General features: G+C 38.2%; 1 protein-coding gene across 1 annotated transcript in view; it reads left to right on the forward strand.

The window, feature by feature from the left end:
- The window catches only part of pdlim7 (PDZ and LIM domain 7), a 151,494-nt gene that overhangs the window by 101,639 nt on the left and 31,768 nt on the right, over positions 1-18,087 (forward strand). The window lies entirely within an intron of this gene.

Here is an 18,087-nt window from a genome sequence, read left to right on the forward strand (position 1 = left end):
AAGTCAGCATGGTTTCCTTAAGAGGAAATCTTGCCTGAGAAATCTGTTAGAATTCTGGATAGACAAAGGGCAGTCAGTGGATGTTGTATACCTGAATTTTCAGAAGGCCTTTGACAAGGTGCCGCATATGAGGCTACTTACCAACAGAAGAGCCCATGGTATTACAGGAAAGATACCAGCATGGGTAGTAAATTGGCTGACTGGCAGGAGGCAGAGAGTGGGAATAAAGGGAAACTTTTCTGGTAGACTGCTGGTGACTTGTGGTGTTCTGCAGGGGTCGGTGTTGGTACTGCCTCTTTTCACTTGATATGTTTAATGTTTTGGATGATGGAATTGATGGTTTGTGGCCAGGTTGCAGATGATCCAAAGATAGGTGGAGGGGCAGGTAGTTTTGAAGAAGCGGGGAGTCTGCAGTTTGGGAAAATGGGCAAAGAAGTAGTAGGTAGAATGCAAAGTAGGAAAGTGTATGGTCATACATGTTGGTAGAAGGAATAAAGACAGACTATTCTCTGAACAGGGAGAAAATTCAAGAATCAGCTGCAAAGGGACATTACTTCTGTTAAATGTTTCAGAAGCAAATTTAAAGTTTCATTATTAGATGTACATTACAGACTTTTCTGACCAGCTATGAAAGACATAATATTCTTGGATGAATTTGCTTTACTTTCTTTAAAATAATCTATTTAAGCAGTACAAAGGACCACATGCATCAGATCTATCCCAAGCATTATCCTTGAAAGTTAGGTGTCTCTGACCCTAATGTGGGATTTAAATTGAAAATGCACTTTTGAAAAATATTGAGGCATTTTGTTAACTTTCTGCATGAGTCATATTACATTTTCCTTCCTTTTTCTTCTCATCTTTCTCTTTTATCCTCTGCAGAGAAAAGTTTATCACCGAACTGCAGAGCCCACGTTACACAAGATTGCGTGATTGGCACCATGAAAGATCTGCTCACTCTCTTAACATAAAAAATTAACTAAAGTGTAATTGCTGAAAGCTTGCTATCTCTTAAGTCCTTTATTTCTGACCTGAACATCTCATTTCTCTTGTGTCTGAGCATTGGTTATATATGAAACATAAAAAGTTATGACTTTTGTGGAGATTTCAATTTGTTGATCAGCATGTTTTTGTTTACAATTCAATTATTATACAACATGATTTGCAAAAGGAACAGTTATGCATGATTTAAGTTAAACAGAATTCTTTTGGAATTTACAAAGCTAAAGTTGAGCCAATTTTCTTCCGGTTACAGATGTAAGCTCTGGATGCAGTAGTATATAAATCAGCTAAGCAAAATTCAGTCTGAAGCTTTTCACCTGCCAAAAGAATCTGAAATGGTTAGTCCTGAATTGTAGGAGCACAAAATATGATTGGTTAAAGCTTCACACTTGAGTCAGGTTTAATGATTGTAAAACCAGGTACCAGCAAACTGTTGCATACATTTATAACATACCATTAATGCACTCTGTACAAATTTATATATACTGGTTTGCTTTGAGGAAATATTTTAATAAAGATTCCTGAATTAACTGTTTCTCCATTTGATTTGTATATTTGTGGCTGTTTGTAACTATCCAAATCTATTAAATGTTGTGAAACTTTCAATGGCAGAATCTACATACCCATATTTGGTGTAATCCTTGTATGAAGATGTAATTAAGTATATTAAGTCCTCAATTTGTTTCATATAAGAGAAGTTACTGTTGCCCAAATGTCACCTGTCTACAAATGAGAATAGTAATTGCTATTGTAACTAGTTAGCTACTCTAAAGTAGCAAAAGATTTCTTTATGAAGACTATTTTTTTCCTCTGATTAACTGCATTTTCAACCATCACTCAAATAAAATGTGATGAGTCTTTTAAAATCAGGCAAATTTCAAATTCTTGATCAGTTATGGCTAGCTAAACAATTAGAACCCATGTAGCACTCTGGATAAATAGTAAAATTATTCATGAAACATTGAACGCTTCCTGATAATGCGAAGAATGGCAAAGGACAAGGTTATCAACTCCTGATAAAACTATTTGAATGCCTTTTTTCATATCAAATTTGATCTCACATTTACTTGCATATATCAAAGCTACTTGCACAGGGTAGCCTATAAATTCTGGTGTGCCCAAAAGGGTGAAGATGCCAAAAGCTAGAAAAGGTTGGAAACTAACAGCTGATTGGATCAAAAAATCTAGCTGCTTGCGCAGTTTTCTGCATTTTTTTAAGGGCGAAGTATTGCAGATAATTTAGGACACTCTGATAGGCTGGCAGCCTGTCCAGCATACACATATCTAAACTGTTCTTTTTGGTTGGTTGTGGGGTATAATGTTGAAAATATTGAACCCTTTGAGGATTCCTATTTGGATGTTACTAAAGTATTTATCGAGTCTTGATTTCAAACCTGCTTTGGATATGGTTGGAGGCTGAGTATAGTAACAACTGCAGTCTTTAAATGACTGAAAGAATAGAGTTTAGATTTAAGTAGAGTTATGACGTTGTCCTCTGTATAATCTGGCATTATTGTTAACTTGGTGATTGCCATCAGCGGTGCAAACAGAGGAGGAGGTGAATAACAGGAGAAAGGCCACAGCCAGTTGTTTCTTTCTTGTTGGCAGTTGGATAGTTTAAATTCAATCATAAACGAGAGAAAATCTGCAGATACTGGAAATGCAAACAACACACACAAAATGCTGGAGGAACTCAGCTGCCTTGCCTGCTGAGTCCCTCCAGCGTGTTGTGTAGTTTAAATTGGCTGTGTTTGCATCATGTTGGTCCTGAAGCTTAATGCACCACAAGTTATTTCCTGTCTACATCTCAATATTATAACCAAAACCAACATTACATTACACAAAGTTATAGTGTCTACTTGTACAGCATCTTTATACTGATATCTTGCATTTAACAACATTAATTATTCATCCTTCTGCTTTCCTTGCAAATGCCTGCCTTTTGTGTGTCCTTGCCTGGAGGTGGTCCTGTACATTTCTGCCTAATAACTGTAGAATGCTGTTTGTAGCAGTAGAGTTCAGGGCGCCTGGATGGATATTTCTGTGACTTCGCTGAGCCTTGGAGGGCTGATTTTAGGTTGTACCCTTTATGAGCAGCAGCAATCTGGGTGAGCTGACTTTGGTTTAAGTAGGAGAACAGGTATGCCAAGAAAATATTGTTGCCCTCAGAGAGTTCTACGTTTTTGTGATCCGCAGACCATTGCCAATACCCAGGTTTGATGTTCAAAGTTCAAAGAATTTATTATCAACGTACCTGTATGTCGCCATATACTACCCCAAGATTCACTTTTGTTATCGAGAATATGAGGTGACAAAACCTCAGTGAGGGAATAATTTCTGGGAACACTTCGGTGTTGCGCTGAATGAAGTTACCCCTTCTGTTTCAAGAGCCTGATGGTTGAGGGCTCGGGGTAATCACTGAAGTGGTGTGGATCCTGGAGCTCATGTACTTCCTTCCTGATGGCAGCAGTGAGATGAGCAAATGACCTGGATTGTGGTGATCCTTGATAATGGTTGCTGCTTTCCTGCGACAGCGTTCCTTAGAGCTGTCCTCAATTTTGGAGAGGACTTTATCCATAATGGACCTGGCTGTATTCAGTACTTCTTGTAGCACTTTCTGTTCAACGGCATTGGTATTTCCATGCCAGGGGATGATGCAACCAGACAGTATACTCTCCGCAGTGCAGCTATAAAAGCCTAGCAAAGTTTTGGATGACAAGCTGAATCTTCAAAAACCTCTAAGGAAGTAGAGGCACTGCCGTGCTTTCTTTGTAGTGGCACTTGCATACTGGACTCAGGACAGATCTTCTGAAATGATAATGCTGAGGAATTTAAAGTTGCTGGCATTCTCCATCTCTGATCCCCTGATGAAGACTGTCTCATGGACCTCCAGTTTCCTTCTCCTGTAGTCGATAATCAGCTCTTTGGCTTTGCTGACTTTAATGAGAGGTTATTGTTGCGTGATTCAGCCAGATTTTCAATTTCTCTCCTGTATGCTGATTCAACACCACCTTTGATGTAGTCATTAACAGTGGTATCACCAGCAAACTTAAATATGGCATTAAAGCTGTGCTTGGCCTCACATTCACAAGTATAAGGTTGGTAGACCAGGGGCTTACCACACGGCTTTGTGGTGCACCTGTGCTGATTATGATTGTGGAGATGTTGCCAACCCAGACCGACTATGATTTGCAAGTGAGAAAATCAAGGATCCAATTGCACAAGGAGATAATAACACCAAGGTCTTGAAGCTTATTGACTGGTTTTAAGGGATGATAGTATTGAATGCAGAGTTGTAGTCAATGAAGAGCATCCTGATACAGTATATGCATCTTCACTGTCCAGATGTGATGTTTTAATGCTTTTAGTAATCAAATAATTAATGGATTATGGATGCCAAGGGGGTTGAATAATCATGCAAAAGCTTGAGTCTTTAATGTAATTTCTCCTTTAATTTTCATGTGTTGTTTGAAGATATAACAGTGCCACATTGTCCAAATTCCTGCACAAAATACATAAGAAATTTGAATATCTTTCAAGGATGCTCAATTAATTTGCACCCATTTCCCCAACTCTCCTGAATTTTCTGAATCTTTTGAAGTGATTTTATTTTCATCAGCTTTCCTGTAGCATTGTTGTTTCCTTTTCTGTACTTCATTTATAAAAATTAAAATAAATGGCATTTTAAATCTTAACCTAACATCTTGGGTGAACAAGCTTCATTTTTGTATTGGTCGTACGATTTCATTTTTTTCAGATCTTTTGACATTATTGTTGGGTTAGATACAGAATTTACAATTTCAAAGTTCATTTATTATCAAAGGATGTATACATTATACAACCATGAGTTTTGCCTCCTTACAGGCAGTCACAAAACAAAGAAACCCAAAGGAACACATTTTTAAAAAACGGTCAAACACTCAATGAACAGAGAGAAAAACAATCATGCAAACAATAAAAGTAAGCAAATAGTATTCTGAACTGGAGTCCACAAAGAGAGTCTGTGCACAGACCTTTAGTTCAGTGCAGAGTCAAGTAAGCGTCACAGAGCAGCGAGGTGAACGAGCCCGTCCTTCACCAAATATTAATTTGGAGTGAGATTAGAATCTTGTTTTCTGAAGGATCATTTTAAATGTGAATTCTACATGATTTAGATTATAGTGCCAGTTTCTTCAAAACTGCTGTCCAGTTAATCTCACTCACTTGTTAACTTCTACCCTACTCCATACTCACTTTCCACTTTCAAGCATGTTCTAAGTTATTATTAAAATTGTTTGCATGATTTCACATACTACTTTCCACAACATGTTAAACATATTAGAGGATTTTGTATCAGTGAAACCAAATTTCATAAGCTGAATTAAATGCAAGAATGACCCTAAGACTAGTGGGAAATTTGTGTCCCAGTTTCTCTCATCAAAATGTAATCAATCCATTTTCAGGCCTCGGTCTCTGAGGATAACCTTTGTTTTAGCTATGCCTGTTTATGGAATCAAGGAATATTGTATGATTCCTATACAAGCTAAAGGAAGCAATCTTGATTTAAATCTTTATTTCAAAGTGACAATTAATGATAAGATTCTAATATATATAAAATATTAATTTAGAAAGAGATTAGAATCTTATTTTTCAACTTGTTATCACATTAAAGGATCTTATTACATCTGAATTGAATCAAGTAGAATTCATATAGTTAGATTCATATCATAAGCTTTTAATGGGTTTAAGACTCGAAGTTTGATATCAAATGATATTTGATTTTAATCTCTTCGGATTAGTTGATTAAAGGTGTACTGAATTAATCACTGAGATGCACATTCCCTCTTCCATGTGAAAACAATTTATAATTTTTTGTTCATCAGGAACTCTTTTATTGGAATTAAATCACCTCCAAGGCATCTGCTTCGTCCTTTGATGTGAACTGCAGAGAAAATGAGATTGCAGAGCAAGGGTTCCCAACCTTTTTTAATGCCATAGACCCCTACCATTAACCGAGGGTCCATGGAATCCTCTACTACAGAGGATTGCAGGTTTTCCATTAAATTTAAGTGATTCAGTGTCAAAAAATAAACATGTCCTTCTTAGCTTTCATTATAGTTTTTAATTATTACATAGTCACTTTGTTCCTAAATGTTACATTATTCTAATCCAGCATGGGGTTGTTTCTAAAGTGTTCTGGGAAGCAAAGGGACAATTATGCTACCTACTTTTCACATTAATTCTGTAATTTATTTTTGAGGCAGTTGGTAGGTTGGGGGGAGGGAACAGTAGGAGTTGTCAAGTAGTTTATCAGATTAACAGCTCCAGCAGGAATGCAAAGAATTAAAATTGATCCCAGATGACAAAATCCAAAACATTTCCTCTGGGGTTCAATGGAGCAGTCTTAAGAAAAACAAAAGCATCAGATGTAGATAACAGCCAAAGTAAAATGAAAATAATGAGGCATAGAACTGAGGAAACACTAAATGCATTGCATAGATTTAAAACAAATAATTCTGAACATTCTTAATTTTAATTAAGCAGACTTGCTTTCATGTTTAAGCAAACACTTTTTAACATATATTGAGGTTGATGATTGTGTGTGCTGTAGGTAAATTTGGAATTAAATGCACTGAAAGAGTATTAGAACCTATTGTATTGAAAATATCACAACTAAATATTTATGGTCTGTTATGTGAAATCAGTTTTATATTTCTTGTTTGGACATTGGCCTGATGGACAACTAATGACCACCAACTTTTCTTCAATTTCTTTTTCAATTTCTTTTCTTTGGTATTCACTAAGAGAAGGATATTGAATTGTGTAAGGTAAGGGAAACAAGTAGGGAAGTTATGGAATCTATGACAATTAAAGAGGAGGAAGTACTGGCACTTTTAAGGAGTATAACAGTGGATAAATCTCTGGGTCCTGACGGGATATTCCCTAGGACCTTGAGGGAAGTTGGTGTAGAAATAGCAGGGGCTCTAACAGAAATATTTTAAATGTCATTAGAAACGGGGATGGTGCCGGAGGATTGGCGTATTGCTCATGTGGTTCCATTGTTTAAAAAGGGTTCTAAGAGTAAACCTAGCAATTATAGGCCTGTCAGTTAAACATCAGTGGTGGGTAAGTTAATGGAAAGTATTCTTAGAGATGCTATGTATGATTATCTGGATAGACAGGGTCTGATTAGGAATAGTCAGCATGGATTTGTGCGTGGAAGGTCAAGTTGGACAAATCTTACTGAATTTTTTGAAGAGGTTACGAGGAAAGTTGACGAGGGTAAAGCAGTGGATGTTGTCTATATGGACCTCAGTAAGGCCTTTGACAAGGTTCCGCACAGAAGGTTAGTTAGGAAGGTTCAATCGTTAGGTATTATTATTGAAGTAGTAAAATGGATTCAACAGTGGCTAGATGGGAGATGCCAGAGAGTAGTGGTGGATAACTGTTTGTCAGGTTGGAGGCCAGTGACTAGTGGTGTGCCTCAGGGATCTGTATTGGGTCCAATGTTGTTTGTCATATACGTTAATGATCTGGATGATGGGGTGGTAAATTGGATTAGTAAGTACGCAGATGATACTAAGGTAGGTGGTGTTGTGGATAATGAAGTAGGTTTTCTAAGCTTGCAGAGAGATTTAGGCCAGTTAGAAGAGTGGGCTGAATGATGGCAGATGGAGTTTAATGCTGATAAATGTGAGGTGCTACATTTTGGTAGGAATAATCCAAATAGGATATACATCGTAAATGGTAGGGCGTTGAAGAATGCAGTAGAACAGAGTGATCTAGAAATAATGGTGCATAGTTCCCTGAAGGTGGAATCTAATGTGGATAGGGTGGTGAAGAAAGCTTTTGGTACGCAGGCCTTTATAAATCAGAGCATTGAGTATAGGAGTTGGGATGTAATGTTAAAATTGTACAAGGCATTGGTAAGGCCGCGTTTGGAGTATTGTGTACAGTTCTGGTCACCGAATTATAGGAAAGATATCAACAAAATAGAGAGAATACAGAGAAGATTTACCAGAATGTTACCTGGGTTTCAGCACGTAAGTTACAGGGAAAGGCTGAACAAGTTAGGTCTTTATTCTTTGGAGCATAGAAGGTTGAGGGGGGACTTGATAGAGGTATTTAAAATAATGAGGGGGATAGATCGAGTTGACGTGGATAGGCTTTTTCCATTGAGAGTAAGGGAGATTCAAACAAGAGGACGTGATTTGAGAGTTAGGGGGCAAAAGTTTAAGGGTGGCACGAGGGGGAATTTCTTTACTCAGAGAGTGGTAGCTGTGTGGAACGAGCTTCCAGTAGAAGTGGTAGAGGCAGGTTCGGTATTGTAATTTAAAGTAAAATTGGATAGGTATATGGACAGGAAAGGAATGGAGGGTTATGGACAGAGTGTGAGCCACTGGGACTAGGTGAATGTAAGCGTCGGCACGGACTAGAAGGGCTGAGATGGCCTGTTTCCGTTTTTGTAATTGTTATATGGTTAACTTCAAATCAACAACTTAAATCTGAATACAGCAGTGCATTGACTTAACTGATTTACATAAATCTCTTCAAAAACTTCGCTGTTTAAAAACGAGTTACAACAAAAGTTAACACTGGATGCACCTTTATATTTAAGTAGCTTATTAAATATTCATCAAACTGAAATCACACAGAATCTATAAACACTGAAATTTTATATCATTTAAAGTTAATTGTGCCACCCTTAGTTATATTTACCATTCTAATAATTCTTAATATTTTCTAAGAAATATATTGTAGAGTACATTACTTGGTCATGCTGTGTATTTAGCCTGAAGCCTAGTCTACTGTAGCACAAAGAGATGTCAAAGTCTTGAGTATAAAGAGCTATGAATTTTGTTATTACTTTCCAAGGCACTGTAACAGGAAATTCTACTGTATTCATGTCAGGAAATGGAACTGAATTATAATTGTAGAATATGAAAGATGTGATGGAGCAGAAATCCCACATAAGGCTGTGGAATTAGATTTTGGAAATTGAGTTATAAGTAAACACTATATTGTGCAAACAACAGAGATGAAAGATCATAAGCAAAAGTACATGTTTAAGTTTCAAATGAACTGCACATTGTAACAAATTATATTGGCACCTATTTCATTTTTAGTTACATTAGGAATGTATTATTGTCTAGTTGGTTGGATTTTGGTACCTATTGACCCCTGTACTGCTCTCTGCATATAATTGTTTTAAGACCTCAGTACTTGAGAGAAGAATTAGGCCATTTTGCCCATCGAGTCTGTTAATAGGGGCTGTTATTATTCAATCCCATTTTCTTGCCTTTTCATTTTCTTTAACTCCCTTACTACTCAAAAACTGATCAGTCTCTTCCTTAAATACACCCACTGTCTTGCCCTCACCACCCTCTCTGGCAATAGATTCCACTGATTCATCACCCATTGGATGAAGAAATTCCTCATCATCTCATTTTTAAAGGGGTGTTCCTTTATTCTGAGTCTGTGCTCTCAGATCCTACACTCTCCTACCAATGGAAAAATCTTCACTATGTATTTGGCAGATTTCAATTGAGATCCTCCACTGAGGCCTAAAGGTGCTCGCAATATAGCAACTCTGTTTTTTTTTAATATAACCATCTTCATTATAATCACAGATTCTACACAATTCTTTGTTTGCAGGAAGTAGATTGAGAGGTAGCTGTGTTTGGAGTCGGGATAGAATAGAAGGATAGACGATTAACAGAACATATTAGTGCATACATTTTATGAGGTTTTTTATCATCATTGTTCCTACATTATTCTAAGTCTTATTCATATTAATTTTGAAATAAAAATAAAACCACAGATGATAATTTATTCATAGCTTTTATTTTTTGTTTTCCATCTCCTTGTGCCTGAACGCTTGATTAATTCACACAGAAAAGTAGTTACAGATCTCTTCATACTGAGTTAGCCCATTTCAGCCAGATGGACAGGAGAAGTAATGTTATTTATTTTCATGCTCTGAGTTAGTGGAGAGGAAGAATTAATAAAGATGGCTGTTTACTATGATTTCCTTGCTGTCATTCTTCATCTTTAAACTTGTTTTGTGATGTTGCCCTCGGGAGAGAAGGAAACAAAATTGGCTGAAAGAGTCATACTAGATTTGTATATTGTCAGTAATATAAATGGTCAGCATTATTGCATTTTTCTTCTGTTATCGGTCACAGCATATAGTATACGGTACTAGATTCTGGTTCTCATGACTTTTGTTTCCAGTTTGCTTTGTCATAATGGAGCTCTGTCATTAAAATAGTACTCTCTTTCATTAAAATAGTAAGAATTTCCCAGTACAGTTATAATGGTTGTATTTTTATAAGATATCTTAGATTTTTCAAGATTCACTTTAAATAAACTAATCCATATAGTGTTTCATAAAATATTTTCATATTTCATTTTTAGACCCTAAATCATGATGTAATTCAGTTCCACCACAGTAATCCATTGCTTTATTGGTGCATTATCAAAAAATAATTGATGACATTTTTGCATGTTTTAACTAACTATGTAATCTCTTCATCTCAGAGTAAATTTACTGTCATTGTTCAGGTAATCATTTGATTTAAAAATTCAATGTATGTGTTTAGAGTCTTTAACCAAAATACTTATCGATTGTCATACGACAAGAGTAGCATTGAGCTTTATTCTTGTTATTTTAGCCCTGGGACAGGTGCTGCAGAGAATACATTTGATCTAGCTTCTGCTCTTGAGCCCACCTCCAACATCTTTGAAGACCCAGGTAATATTTTTGTGTTAATAGGTTGTTTACTTATTGTGATGTTGAGATGATTCCAAGTATTTTCAGCTTTAGTTTATATTTCTGTCATCAAAACTTAGCAATACGCAAGCAAATGTAGATGCCTAATTTTATAGGGAAAATGGAAATAGACAAAATACACAGTTTGGACGACATCAATGGACTGAAAGACTAAAATGGTATTTTAAGCTTTTTGTCAGCATTAGACCAAAAAGTAAAAAGATATTTGATTTTGTATATTGCCTATTACATCTTCTCTAGAAAGTTGCATAACACCTCAAGACCAATGAAAAAGAAATTAAAATGTTTTCTTATTTTGACAGATTACAAACACTGAGCTCCTGAGAATATCAGTGTGATGGTGACTACATTCTTCTTTGATAAAATGCTAATATTAAAAAATTAAAAGTTGACCAGAATGTTGAGAAAGCATATGATTTCTTGCTTTAGCAACTCAACTAAAAGATGTGTCTTCCTTTGTGAGGTGTTGCATTTGTGTTTCAGCTGAGATTTGTCTTTAAATCTTTGATGAGCACCATGACTACCAAACTTCCTTACAATCTGCTGATGTCCAGTATATCAAGTTTTAAGTGGGTATGGTGGCAAGGAATGAGGAAGGGAAAGGAAGAACAAAAGAGAACATTGTTACAGGATGGAAAGCAGAAGTATGTCCAAGAGTTTAGCACAGGCACTTCGACCCATGGAGTCTGTGCTGACCACGATGCCAATTGAAACTTCTTCCATCTGCCTGCTTACGCTCTATATTCCTCCATCTCTGCCTGCTCATCTGCCTGTCAAAATTCTTTTTAAATGAGATGGCTCAGGCAATTGTGCCAAAATCATGAAAGTCTGGTAAATGGGAAAAACTGAATAGATTAGTCAAGAGCAGTTTGAAAAAGGTAATAGCGGAATCAGTATCGCCCTATACTTCAGAGAGTATAACCTGAAGTAGTTAAATTCAGTGTAAAGTCTGTACAGGTTAATCAATTTTCCTCTTGATTCTGAGTTTCACAAAAATAGTGTAGGCTCCCTAGACTGATGAGGGTAAGTTTAAACATCATGTTTTAGGTTATCTTGCTGATGAAAAATTGGATGCTTCTGGAATCAGTTCTGAACCTTTTTATGAAAATATCAGAGGATAGTATCATTGAAAGGTGTAATGTTTGCTTTTGGCCCTGACTGAAAATATGAAAACTTTCTACAGAGGTCCTGATTAAATGATAAACTGGAGATTCTGCAGATGCTGGAAATCTTGAGCATTGCTCACAATGCTGGAAGAACTCAGCAAGTCAGGCAGAATCTGTGGAGCGGGATAAACAGTCAACATTTCATGCAGAGATCCTTCATCAGGACGGAAAGGGAAGGGGGAAGAAGCCAGGATAAGGTGTTGGGGAAAATGAATAGAGTTGCAAGCTGTCTGGTGATAAGTGAGACCAGTTGATGGGGAAGGAGCGGGTGGGGAGAGGGAGAATGAAGTAACAAGCTGGAGGAGTTAGGAAGAGGTGAAGAAGGGGGAATCTAATAGGAAAGGGCAGTGGACCATGGAGGAAAGGAAAGGGGGAATGGAACCAGAGGGAGGAGATAACAGTTGAGGAAAAGAGAAGGGAAAAGAGGGTAACCAGAATGAGGAGTAACATCTCATATTCCGTCTGGGTAGCCTCCTACCTCATGCCATGAAATCAATTTTTCCAACTTCAGGTAATTTCTCCTCCCTTCCTCTTTCTCTCTTTCAATTCTCCATGCTGGTTACATGCTCACCCCTTTTCTCTTCCTCATGGGCTCATCACCTCCCTCTGGTTTCCCCCCTCCTCTTTCTTACATGGTCCACTGTCCTCTCCAATTTGATTCCTTCTTCCTCAGCCCTTCCCCTCTTCCACATGTGTGCTCCTAGTTTCTTATTTTTGTCCCCTTCCCCACCCATCCACCTGCTTGTACCTTCTCTTCCCCCACCCCAAACCTTATTCTGGCTTCTGTTCCCTTCTTCTCCATTGTCTAATGAAGGTTTTGGCTCAAACCATCGACTGTTCATTTCCTTCCGTAGATGGCTGAGCTCCTCCAGCATTTTGTGCCTCTTGCGCCAGAATAAATTATTCTCCATTATGTTTGTTTTCAGATTTTGAAGACTAAATTGAATTCATTTTCCTGTATTTATTCATGTCCATATGAATATTAACATCTGATAGCTTAGTATGTGATATATATAATTCAGTATTTAAAATGGCAGTTCATTGTGTGAAGATGTTGCAGATCATTCTAATGGTATGAGGAAATTGTAGCAAAAATACACAAAACTACTATTTCATATTGAAATATCTACTTTTCCCTTGAATACAAGTTCAAGTTTTGACCTTTTCTCTTCATACGTTATCCCTGTGACATCTCTTGTACATCTTCTTGCTGGTGCCTGTCCCAAAATCATAGTTTTATTTGTTTTTTTTTGCTTCATTCTACAACATTCTGCATTTCAGGAAGTTTATAGGTTATCCCTTTAAGCCAAATAGTACTAATATTTCTTATATTATTTTAGCCACAGCTGTAGCTTGTCTTTCCATGAGAATTTTCTTGTGGTTTTAATCTCAGCAGGTTAACTCGAGTACTAAACCATGCTGTAGGCTGTTCTATTTCATTTAAAAATGGGTATGAATGTGCGTTTATAGTAACAGCACATTTTTCACTGATTCCCAATTTATTTTCTCCCTGCATTATAAAACTATGAATAATGTAGCACTCAAATCAGCCAAACTATTTTATGAAGTTGCATTAGTAATTATTCAATCAGCAGTTATAGAATGTGCCTGGCTTCTTAACATTTCCACTCAGACACTGTTTCTTCGAAGAGTCTTAATGAACCCTGTGGATTTGAATGGCAGTGGCTATAAAATATACCAATCTCCAAATTTGAACTTGAGTACTTGTTTATTTCAAAAACATGCAGCAGTCAGACATATTTGAATAGAATATACGTATTTACATTTAATTATTTGCCTTGGGTCCTCTTGCAAGTGAACCAGCAATACTATATTGAGTTTAGTTGGAATTTGAAACTGAAGCTGTGTATAAATGTCGGCCATGATTAAAATCAAGCAACCTGCAATTTAGATTTAACAAAAAATATTTCACAACATGCAGTGATTTTCAATGAGAAAGTGAAACCCCTGAGAGGAAGCCTGAAACTAACCTTTGTTAATTTTAACATCAGAGATTCTGCAGATGCTGGGTATAGTGTAGTGGTTAGCACTACACTTTACAGTAGCAGCGACCCAGGTTCAATTCCCACTGCTGTCTGTAAGGAGTTTGTACATTATCCCCATGACCACGTGAGTTTCCTCCGGGTACTCTGGTTTTTTGCCCAGAGTCCAAAGCTGTACCAGTTGCTATGTCCATTGGTCATTGTAAGTGGTCCCATTACCAGGTTAGTGTTAAGTCGGGGGTTTCCGGCCAGCACGGCTCAAAGGGCCTAAGGTCCTGTTCTACGCTATATCTGAAGAAATCACACACACACACACACACACACTATGTACTGGACAAACTCAGAAGGTCAGGTAGCATCTATGAAAATAGATAAACAGTCGAGGTTTTGAGCTGAGACTATCTTTTGAGTTGAGCTATCAGAATAGAAAAGGAGGGAAGAAGCCAGAATAAGAAGGTGGGGGAGGGAGAGGAATTTAAGCTTGAGGTAGTAGATGAAGCCAGGTGGGTGGGAGGGGGTATGAAGTAAGAAGCTGGGAGGTGATAGGTGGAAAAGGTAAAGGGCTAGAGAAAAAAGAATCTGATAGGAGAGGAGAGTGGACCATGGGAGAAAAAGAAGGATGATGGGCACCAGAGGGAGGTGATAAGCAGGTGAGGAGAGAAGAAGATGTAAGAGTGGAGCCAGAGAGGGGAATTGAAGAAGAGGGAAGAGGGAGAGATTGAAGAAATCTATGAAATCAGGTTGGAGGCTACCCAGGAAGAGTATGAGGTGATACTCCTCCAAATTGAGAGTGGCTTCATCATGGCAGTAGAGGAGGCAATGGACTGACATGTTGGAAAGGGACTGGGGACTATAATGAAAATGGTTGGTCACCGGAAAATCCTGCTTTTTGCAGAGGAGTGAAGATGCTGGACAAAGCAGTCCCCCAATCTACACTGTGTCTCACCAATGTAGAGGTGGTCACATCTGGAGTGTGGGATACAGTATTTTGCAGATGGAACAAAGGTGCTCAACAGAGTGGTCCCTCAATCTGTGTCATGTTCCCTTTTGCTTTTTCTCTTCTGCTCATCTGCCCCCAGTGCCCCTCCTCCTTCCCTTTCTCCCATGGTCTACTCTTCTCCTATCAGATTCCTTCTCCTCCAGCATTTTACCAATTCCACCTATCACCTCCAAACTTCTTACTTCAATACTCCCTCCCCTCCCACAACCACCTGACTTCACTTAGCACCTTCTAGTTTGTATTCTTTCGCTTCCCTCCCCCAACTTATTCCGTTGTCTTCCCCCTTGCTTTCCAGTCCTGATGAAGGGTCTCCACCCTGAAACTTTGACTGTTTGTTCATTTCCGTAGATGCTGCCTGAACTGCTGAGTTCCTGCGGCATTTTTTTGAGAGTTGCTAATTTTGTTAATACTTTTAGGAGGTGAACGACACAGAGATTTGAACTCGTGCACAAGAAAACACCACAAATGAATAAGTACAGGCTAAATAAAAGTGAGTATAGGGCAATAAACAGAAGCAATGAAACCTGTCAAATAACCGAAACTCATTCTCCAAATTTGTTATTTTCAGAAGAGTTTTCTTTCCCAAATTGATAAACAACTCTGAAACTCTTCTGATCTCCACTAGGTAGTTATTCTCGTCTGATGTATGTATTCAGTCCATGGTTCGGATTGGGATTAGAACATAAACTGGACTGGGCTGTTATTCTAGTTACACTTGGGCCTTTTGAATTAGAGGCAACAGGAGAACTCACACCTTCTGTGGAAGGAAGTTAGTCTTAATTAAAATATCTCCTTTTTAATGGGTCTGTCATCACTGTAATTGAATTCAATGATTCCCCTAGGCTATTGACATTTTAAAACAACTTCTTGTCATCATGTAAATTTTGTCTTCATTAACTTCTCAGTGGAAGTGTTGATAATAGAAAACACTCCAGTGGTGGGAGCCACACCACGTTTCCATGTTTATCAGAAGCCAGTCAGCCCAGGCCCACTCAAAATCAATGGATAACACTATTGAGGTAATGTGAGTTGATCATTGTTTTTGCTAAGCCATATACATCAGCAAGAAGAACATGTGAAATTTACACCTGGAGTGAATTTGAGGGTCACTGCAAATGCTAACCAGAAAATTTATCTTTTTTTTGTGTCTGGACCTCTTGCTGATTGATTGTACTTTAAAGCAGAACTGTTTACACCTGAATTAGGAAATTTGGTCAGAAACTCTATTTGTGAAGTCTTGTATTAAAACTTTGTCATTATACTACACAAAAAATCTTACTGAATGTCTTCTGCTGAGTGCACGATATTCAATTCCATTTATAGCTGCTCAGCAAATAGCCCATCCCTACAAAGAGCAAGACTGAGACACGTTCACCCAGGAGCTATTAAGTGGCAAGTAACATTACTGTCACTGAAGTGATAGTCTCTGAGAGAGTTGAAATGGCTAGCCTTGACATTTCTTAATCTCTGACCTTCAATATTCTGGAGATTGCCAGAATCTCAGTTGGATCAGCAACATAAATATAGTGGTCTCAGGAACAGATCAGCAGCTGGGTGTCCTGTGACAAGTGATTCCTGACACCCTAAGGCCTTTGCACCATCAACACAAGTCAGAAGTATGATGCAGTGCTCTCTCTGTACAGGTGCAGCAGCAACAGCTCCTAAGTAGATGTAGGCTCGATTGTCACCTCATCCACCACCCTATTCCTTCTACCACCAATGTACACATTGATGCACCATCAGTAACTCACTCTGAGACGTAAAGGTGAGATATCGGCTTTTAGTGACTGGAAGAAGGAACAAGCAGTGAGTGACCACTATACTACATCCTGGAGACAGAGAGGCCGGGCTCAGACCTCTATCACCTTTATACAGGGGTCTGTGGGAGGAGCCACAGGAGCAGTCATCAGGGGGCGTGTCCAGACAGGTATATGTAGTTCACCACACACACAATACTGTAAAATCCACTGCAGTTACTCGTCCAGGAACCACATTGTTGATACCTCGTCCAAAGGAGGTGAAGGGCAGCAGGTGCAGAGGAACACCACTTCTTCTGGTTTCTTCCACAGCACTTATCAACCACTAGTTGTTCACTGTCACTGAGTGTAAATCCTGGAATCCTTCAACCGACCGCATTCTACGAGTATCTACAAGTGAACTCATCACATCATGGGCATTCAGGGATGGGTAAGAAAATCCTCTGCTTGTCAGTGATGCCCATGTCACAAAGATGAATCGCAAAAAGGACGATGAGAATAGGATTAGATCATCCAGTCCCTCTGTCTTGGTCTAACATCCAATTCTTCCACAGCAAAAAAAAATGTTGTCTAAATCTATCCACCAGTCTTGGCTTCAGTTCCTGGATTTTTTAAAAGATCCATTGACCTTGATGCAAAGGTAGTAGTTGAGGTAGCACTCTGCTTATTTTTTGCAAGTGGTTCATATATGTATCATATATTGAGTGAAGTATTCAATTAATGTTTCACTTTTTTTTCTTAAATGGTGCATTTTCTAGTTTTGAGATTGCCATTCTTTGCAGAGTCGCTAATCAGTGTACTCCTCCTTGTTTATCCAGTTCTTCTCAATTTAATCTTTTCTGCTGGCTTTGCTTCAAGCTTGTGTATCATTTCTAAGTTATCATATTCAGAACATGCAGCTGTACAGGTAGACATTAAACAGAGGGTTTGCATAGCTAAAAATTAACTATGCTTTTTAATTATTCATGCAGAAGTACTGTAAAAGCTGCTGGCAATACCAGTGTATATTGTCCATCCTTAATTGCCCTCAAATGAGGAGGTGCTTTAAAAAGACAATCACATTGAAACATCTGAAGCTAACTTACAGCACACTACAGGCCCTACGGCCCACAATATTGTGCCAACCATGTAGCCTAATCTAGAGACTGCCTGGAATTTCTCTCTATTTTTCTAAGCTCCGTGTACTTATCTAAGAGGATCATAAAAGACCCTATTGTATCTGCTTCCTCCACCACCACCAGCAGTGCATTTCATGCACCCAGCACTCTCTGTGTGGAAAAGCTTGCCCCTGTCATCCCATCAGTACCTATTTCCAAGCACCTTAAAACTATGCCCCCTCGTGTTAGCCATTTCAGTCCTGGGAAAAAGCCTCTGGCTATCCATACGA

This window comes from Hemitrygon akajei, chromosome 15 (assembly GCF_048418815.1).
Source record: "Hemitrygon akajei chromosome 15, sHemAka1.3, whole genome shotgun sequence".
In the NCBI taxonomy this organism is placed as follows: domain Eukaryota; kingdom Metazoa; phylum Chordata; class Chondrichthyes; order Myliobatiformes; family Dasyatidae; genus Hemitrygon; species Hemitrygon akajei.